This window comes from Leptonychotes weddellii, chromosome 3, assembly GCF_054177405.1.
Source record: "Leptonychotes weddellii isolate Sample4059 chromosome 3, ASM5417740v2, whole genome shotgun sequence".
NCBI lineage: Eukaryota > Metazoa > Chordata > Mammalia > Carnivora > Phocidae > Leptonychotes > Leptonychotes weddellii.
In genome coordinates, this window is record NC_138371.1 from 14802620 (window position 1) to 14811201 (window position 8582).

An 8582-nucleotide genomic window follows, 5' to 3' on the forward strand; every position below is an offset into this window, starting at 1 on the left:
AAGGCTGAGTTAAGAACTCAACAGGTACTTAGCACATTATTCTTATCAGCTGCTTGGTGACTCTCTTGGAGCTGGGAGCATGGTCTTAAGGACATAGTGATGGTCACTGTCTGACTATGACTCAGGTTGAATTCCTTTGCTCTGTCCTTTTTATCCTCCCAGATGCCAGAGAACCCTCATCAACTCTCCAAACATGAGAACTGCCAAAAAGTTAAGAATAGATAAGAAAAGACTTGACTAGAGAACACAGATGAAACATCAAAGAGCATTCAACATTTAATGGTCCTCAGAAGAATTTCTCACAGTTGCTGAGCCAAATGCCAAATGGGGCACTACATTATGGAGGAAAATTTACTCAACGGCAAATATTTATTAAGCATCTAGTATGTGCTAGGCCCTGTGCTCAACATTTTGTACAATGAGGAACAAAATAAACAAAATCCTTGACTAATAGAGCTTATAGTCTAGAGAAAAATTCATATAAAAAAATGAGGTTAAATTAATGTTATAAAAGACAGACCCAGATATTCTGAGAACAATAAGAACATGAATTTGTTTGGGGTGATCTTACAAGGGGTAGTTTTATAAATTAAAGCTTAAACCTGACAGAGAGAGAAAGAGGAGTTACCCAGGTAAAGGAAGTTTATTCCAACCACAGAAAACAGATCAGGTAAAGACCCTGGGACAGGAAAATGCTTGTTGTATCTGAGGAACTCAAAGGAATCCTCTTTGGCTGGACGTCAGGAGAATGGCATGAGATAAAGCTCTAGAAAGCCTGGAGCCAGTTCATGTGGGGTTTGTAGGTCATTTTGAATGGTTTTAAGAAACGGAGTGAAGTGGTTTTACTTGCATTTTATAAAGATCACTGTCTGTTGAGTGGAGAAAAGAAAGAACAGAAGCCACCAGACCAATTCTTAGACTATGATGATGAATAAGATGATGGTTGCTTGCACTAAGCTGAGTGCAGTTGAGATGGAAAGAACTGAATTAATTTGAGATACATCCTGGAGTTAGAATCTACATAGTCCACCCAGACTGTTGAATTTAGAGGACAGGGAGAAAAAGAAGAGATGATAAAGGAGATTGAGGAATACCAGTCAGAGAGGTAGGAGGAAAGTTGAGAGAAAGGTATAGTAGAAATAATGGAGAAAATGGTTCAAGAGCCAGGAATGATCAGAAATTTAGAAAGATGATTTTATTTATTTATTTATTTATTTATTTATTTATTTATATATTTTTAAAGATTTATTTTTTATTTATTTGAGAGACAGAAAGAGCATGAGTGGGAGGGGCAGAGGAAGAGCGAATCTCAAGCAGGTTCATGGAGGGGTAGTGGTAGAAGATAGCATTTTAACAAGAATCACAGAAATAGCAAGAGAGAAAGTGAAGATAGGAGGTGAAATCGAAGCTTATGCAAAGTTTGACTTCCCTTTATAGTTAAGAGTTTCTCAGTTGATGTCTAGAGGGTTAAAGTGATGTGTTCCAGTTCACCACATTGAGCAGAAGGGGATCAAAGTGGACATGATCCAATCTTAGATTCTCTAGCCCAGTGAAGAGGGTTATCCTTAGCATGACCAAATAATAGTACACTGTCCAATAGAGTAGTCACTAGCCACATGTGTCTATTTAAATTTAAATTAATTAAAACAAAATAAAATTTTATAATTCAGTTCTTTAATTGTACTAGCTGTATTTTAAGTGTTCAAGAGCCATGCATTTCCAGTAGCTACCATATTGAACAGCAGAAGGTATAGAATATTTCCATCAGAACAGAAAGTTTTACTGAACAGCTCTGATGTAATTTATCATTCACATTTGGGCACTATGAACGTGACGGATTCACAGTCATACCAGGACAATAGGCTTGAACCATGACTGTCTTGGAAAAACATATGGACACCTTGGCTAGGTTGACCATTTTAGGAACTTTATTTCAAGTCTTTAGCTGGCAAGACGTGAGTAAAGCAAATGGTCTCAACATCTCCAAGCCTACAGGTAGGTGGGTGGACAGCCTCTAATCAGATCCTCGGATGATCCTCACTTTCTGACAGTCATGCCCTTGTGTGATTCTCACACCTTGAGTGTGGGCTAGACCTGTTGACTTGCTTCTAACAAATAGAATATGGCAAAAGTGATAGGATGTCATTTCCTAGATTAAGTTACAAAAAGATCATAACTTTCATCTTAAATGTTTTGCTTCCTGGCTGGCTTGCTCTGAAGGAAGCCAGATGCCATGTTATGATACAACTCATGGAGAGGCCCATAGGACAAGGAACTTAGGTAGGTCTCTGGCCAATGAACTGAGGCCTTCAGTCCAGCAATTACCAAGGAACTGAGGACTGTCAGAATATGTGAATAAGCTTGGTAGCAGACTCTCCCTGACTTAAGTCTCAGATAAGACTGAATCTGCAGCCAACAGTTTGCAACTTCTTGAGAGACTTTGAGCCAGAGGCACCCAGCTAAACCACCCATGGATTCCTGACATACAGGAGCTAGGAGATAATAAATGTTTGTTACTTTACAGTACTACATTTCTGGGTAATTTGTTACACAGCATTAGATAACTAATACATCTAGGCTACTCAATGGGCCATTTTAACAAAATATTAAGGAGGTAGGTGTTGATATGCAGGCATTTTACCTCAATGCTCAACTCTCCCAGACTCAATTCCTCTTTCTCTTTTGTCTTCTACAATTTAGGAAGGCCAGCATGTAACTTGATTGAACCACAGTAAGCCTTCGATGTACATTTGCTGACTACGTAAAACAATGAATAAAAAATAATATAAGGCAGGCAAAGTTGTCCTCCTTCTACCCATCTGCAGTAGATGGCTAATCTTTGACTTGAGAGAAGAACACCTCTTCAGCATAAGCAAAAAAGTCCAGAGAACTCTGTGGAAAGGTATTTAAACTAAAAGAAACTCATTTTCTTGTGTTGTTTTTTTTCTTCACTCTCTCTGACATCTATTTTCCTTTTCTTTCACTCACCACGGTTCTGTGTATATTGGTGGCCATGGACATATTGAATTGTGAATGTAGGTCTTTCACTCCAGTTCCTTAGTGTTCATTAAATGACAGTGTTAGTGAACAATATCATCTGTCTGCACCTTGACACCTCTATCACCCATATTAACTCAGTAAACCTTGATGGAATTCTAGTTCAAGTAAGAGCATCTCCAATAACTGTAGCATATACATTATCTCTATGACCATGAGAGTAAATCTGTGCTGTCTTAAATGCTCCTTTGCCACAGTAGCAAAAGCCCAGAAAGTCTTGATGAAAGCCATTAGAATAGAGGTTGTATAATTTCATGAACCCATGGGGTGCTATTGGCAAAATTATTCCTCAAAACAATTTTTTTAAAGAAGAAAGATGTAAATAGTGTGAAAATGAATTCAGAAGCTAAAGACTGAAATGTTGAGAGGCTTATAATTAACATTCAGCAAGTGAATGTACACCGGCATCCCAAGCTCATTGAATGTGACTATAACCAGGACTTAGGATAAAGGTAGACTTTAAGTACCATTGGATCAAAGATAAGTAGACATTCCAAGCAAGGACAATAAAATGCACCAAGAGGAAGAAAAACATTTATGATTCTACTGAGAAAAATAATCAGTAGTCATCTGATGAGGTCAGGACAATGAACACCTCGTCTAACAATGATGGCTTGAATCACTGTGAAAATTAACCACCTACTTCTATTACTTCAGGGACAACACAATTACCATAGCTGGCATCATAAAAAGAACATTTCAAACAGAGGTTCACAAAATGCTTCTTGTTAGGAACTCTCTTGGCTTCTGAATGAAAGTCCCTGAGCTACCTTCTATTTTGCAAATCTAAGTGTCCCTTTGGTGTACTCCCTTTCTGCTCTGTATGGATGAGGAAGCTCAGTGACTTAGAAAAGCCCTGGGGGAACATGCATGGAAAGTCTCCAGGGATTCTAGAACCATTTGGGGGAAAATGAATTTTTTTTTTTAAACTGAACAATTTTGAGACATGCCTTCATGAAACTGGGAAAGATAATTTATATAAAGTATAGTAATATGATTCAAAAATAGTTTGATTATGATCACTGTAAATTCAGGATGAGAGAGATTTCCAGGAATGTTACAGGACCAGATGACAGCTCAATACTAATTTTGAGGTGGCCTAGTAGAGAAGAAGATGGGAAATTCACTTCAGAGGTGGGAAAAGGGGAAATCCATGGATTTCTCTGGTTCACTGAAAGCTCTGGATATTGATAAAAGGTTTTCTCTACTATGTACTAAACCATTCCTATCTCATCCTGCTTTATCTTATCCTGGATTACTTGGGTAAACTTTTCTTTCTCTTCTCCTAGTTAAAGTATATTCTTCCATTAACCTCCTTCTCAAGAGCAAACATTTCCCATGAACTCTAACCTCTCTCTTTTCTGCTTGTTCTAGATTCCAATGATCCTTGGCCTAAAATGGCCTTGTTGGCTAGTGTCCTCAAATGTGTAACTAACGTACTCTTGGTATGGGTGCATACATGTGTGCCTTTGGTCCTTTGGAAACTAAACTGTAAGCTCCTAAGAGGGCAGGAAGTGTGATTTATGCTTTTGGTGCTTGCCTTCTACACCATTATCATATTTAAATGCTGCAAACACAGCAGACACCGTGACCATGATGGTTTATCCACTGATGGAGCTCCCCAGGCAAAGTGAGTCCATTCAGAGAGCATCTCAATGACATCAAGGTTGGAGGAGAATATGTTTGAAATGAATGTGATTTATAGTTGTGGTTTAAGTTTTAGAGTGCAATAAAGGCAACCCTACTCTGAGCTGCTGGTTTGGAAGTACTGAGGATATAGAGTTTCCTTTATGAGCACACAGTAGTTACAGGAGGAAATTGTGATGATTAATAGCTTATAATCACTGGATGCAACCCTGCAGAAAGATAAACATTTAGACTGAATAAACACTGAGTGCTTACTCTCTGCCAAGCACCACCATATTTTACCCTCGGAGACATCATGCCAGGATATCATTAGCCTTAGTTCACAAATGAGGAAGATGGGCTCTGAGCGGAGTCCAGAGAGGGTAGGTTGGAGAACCTTCCTTGGAAAGCAGGCCTCTTGACTTCAGCTGCAGCTGGTCACAGTTCACCTGGGGTGCTGAATTTTCCAATAGAAATATTTTTCCATGTTTTCAATTTGCAACAATAAAAAAGAGGCATATATTTAATTCTAAGACATTCTTTCTCATATCACACTGGTTATGAGTTATACTATCAATCAAAACCAAGTATCTGGAAATAAGTATTAATATGTTTGAAACAAAGACAAACAGATTGCCAATTCAAGAATTAAAAGATAGCACTACTTCTCTCTTGATGTTCTTACTCAGCCAAATAAACTAATTCCTATGATTATTATTTATCATGAATAGAACTGTTTGGAAGAATATTTCAGCGCTACTTGTAGTGGACACCTGGTGTTTTTTGCAGGAGGTCTGCTCAACAAAAGAACCCTCTTTCTGGTTTTGCTGAGTCTCTGTTGTATAGCTCTTGCTGGGAAGCCAGGTCACTACTTTACTATAGAATCTACCCAATTTCTCCCCCATGCCCTGGAGGCCAGATGGAGGGATGGGCATGTGAGCTAGGCTCAGCCAGCCTGACCCTGTAACGCAAGATTTTGAATGTTGAGTGGGTGATCTCACACTGAGATAATATAGCCCAACAGAAGTGGTGGACACCTTGTAGTCTATATTCAGCGGTGGCAGTAGTGACAATGCTCATCCCCAACTATTTTCATCCCTACCCTCCCTTACCTCCTTATACTTAGCCTCTCCTTTCAATTCATTTAGCAGGTACCCTTCCACATCAGAAGAGCTTGAATTAACTTGAGTGGTGGTCTGTGCTTGCAACCAATAGCATATTTATGTGATAGCACATTAGGAAAACATCTAAACCATACAAAACTAATGGAAATGGTTAAGTTAATCTTTATTTCTTTAATTTTTACCAGGGACAGGTGGATGGTTTTCAAAACACAGTGATTCACAACCCAAACAGTTCTTTTAGGTGCTCAGGGTTAATGATCATTGTCAAAATGAATGAAATACTTGATGTCTGGGCTAAAGCTCAGTCTACGGATGTTGATTATTTTCCCAGGGTGGGGCCCAGCAACACAAGGTGCACAAAGTCCGGAGGCAGCGAGTTGAAATAGGAAACGCACAGGCTTTGCAACCATTTCCGTCTACATCACCAGCTGTGCGATTCCTACGATTATCCAGCTTCTCTAGATTTTACTATCCTCATGTGTTCTCTGGGGAGAAGCCCATATACTCTTCTAGTTGTATTAAGGGTTTGTGAGCCTGAAGCACCTGGTAGATACATGAAGACGTGTGGGCCAAGCCATTTCCTCTTCTGTTATGACTTCTCTTAATTTCTGTATGTGGTGGAAACCATCGTCTATACAGAAGGGATAATAAAGGAAAAGATCACTCAAGGAGTTGTCTGTCAAAAAACCGGGGGAAACATTATATATACTAATATGTGTCTGTGTGTGGCTACTGGGATTCATATAACTAATATTTATAACTTTGATTATTTAAGAGTAATCCCAGAGGTCCATGACACAAAATACTTTGTAGTTTTGATAAAGCATATAATGTTTGAACTGTATTCTGCAAAGGTGGTGATGGTGAGCAAATCACTTAGCTAGTGAATAAACCCAGCTGACTTCCCCAGCATTAGCAGTTCAGCTCATCTCTCTTGTTTTCTAGTAACTTCTCCTATATATTGAAATTCTCATGAGGTGATCGAATTACAGTTTCTTTGTGGGAAAGGACCTTCAGAGGAGAAGGGGTACAGGTGATGCAAGGCAAGAGAGAGTGAAGAAGTGCAAGGAAAAAGAAAAAAAGAACCTGATTTTTCTTTTCTTTTTTTTTAAAAGTTTCCATTTATTTAAGTAATCTCTATACCCAACATGGGGCTTGAACTCACGACCCCAAGATCAATAGTCACATGTTCCTCTGACTGAGCCAGCCAGGCCCCCCATAAACCAACCTGATCTTCCTAAAGAACAGATATCTTAGAGTTGAATCTGACCTCAGCAATGGCTTGGCTTGGAGTGGGTGAATTTCCAGTCTTACTCTCCATAGAAGTGCGACATAGGGCTACACGAAAACATTTTAGCAATTGTTTCAGTCAGCTCAACACTGTTTGTCAAGTGAGAGAATAGTACCAGGGAATTTGTTGGTTGGCAAAAGTTCATGAACAATGGATATTTTCTTCCCTTCCTCCTTCCTTTCCTTTCCTTCCTTCCTTCCTTCCTTCCTTCCTTCCTTCCTTCCTTCCTTCCTTCCTTCCTTCCTACCTTTCTTTCTTTTTCTTTCTTTTCTGTCAGTGGTGGAATTTAATATAATGTTAAGGGGTCAGGATTTTACAAGGAAAAAAAAAAGTCTACAAAATAATGGATTGATTGTCTCCCAATTAATTTCGAGAACAGTTTTCACACTTGATCTTAGCCAAAAGGCCGAGAAGCGATTGAGAACAGTTTTCAAAGAGAATCATCAAATCACAAAGCCATGGAGCACCCCAATCTGTCTCTCTGGTTATTTCAGATGATAATTTTAAATTAGCATTCCAAATTGTGTTTATAATTCTGGGGACACTTCTGCAGACATGAATTTTAGGAAGTTAGCTATTATCAGATCAACCAGGGGTGATACAACCCGTGAGATGGGGGTAAGGGGTATGGGGTGGGTGGAGGGGAGGTGGGGTCATTTAGCTGATTGCCACTTGAGGAAATCCTTTGATCTGGAATACATGATTATTGGTACTGAGGGAGTTAAGATAATTTGTCCCTTGCCTGTGCTTCTCCACCTTGGAAGGCTCAGGTCTATGAAGCAGTGTTTGACAGGAAAATAAAGCAAGAAGACTTAGGACGGCCAATCAGAAAAAGTCTGTAGCTCTTGCCTTAGTGAATATCAGTTTGAACTGATAGGAGCTGCCTGAAAACATAGCTTCAGTTCCTTATATAGGATTTTGAATGTTACTGTTTTTTAAGGAATGTGCAACCATTATGCTGTCTCTTTTGATGGATGAAAAATGTTTCCCTCCATAGTCTCTACAATTAACATTATATTGTTTTATTTCCTCTCTTGGAAGGACACATTATTTTTAAAGGTTCTTTATTGTGCAGGTAGGTCCTCTCTGTGATTCCTTCCTCTGATGAGGTTACTTGGAATATTATCCTACAGACATGCAGTAAAACTCAGTAGCAGAGAAAATAACAGTGTCGTTAACCTCCTTAGCACTGGAGATAAATTAACACTAATAAGATAGGTACCAGGGTAGCAACTGACTTGACACAATGAAACTCACCAGCCTAAGGAAGCGGTAGTGGGTGTCATTCTGCTATACTCCCCAATCCTGTGTGGACCCTGTGGCTGGAGAGCGGCTTCTTCCTGCTTTGCTGACGTTCAAGCGCGCTGCCCTGAAGTCAAGTCCAGCTGATTCAGGGCTGCTCTCACCCTCCTCTGCTGTCCCTGCTGATGGAAACCAGCACCACCATTATTGAGTCTCCATGGATCCAATAATTTTTCTCATCT

The 8582-nt window shown here is 39.4% G+C and overlaps 1 pseudogene; it reads right to left on the reverse strand.

Annotated features, from left to right (window-relative positions):
* Positions 1–7397: 7397 nt before the first annotated feature.
* LOC115936568 (U2 spliceosomal RNA) lies at positions 7398–7516 on the reverse strand (annotated as a pseudogene).
* Between the last annotated feature and the right edge of the window lie 1066 nt (positions 7517–8582).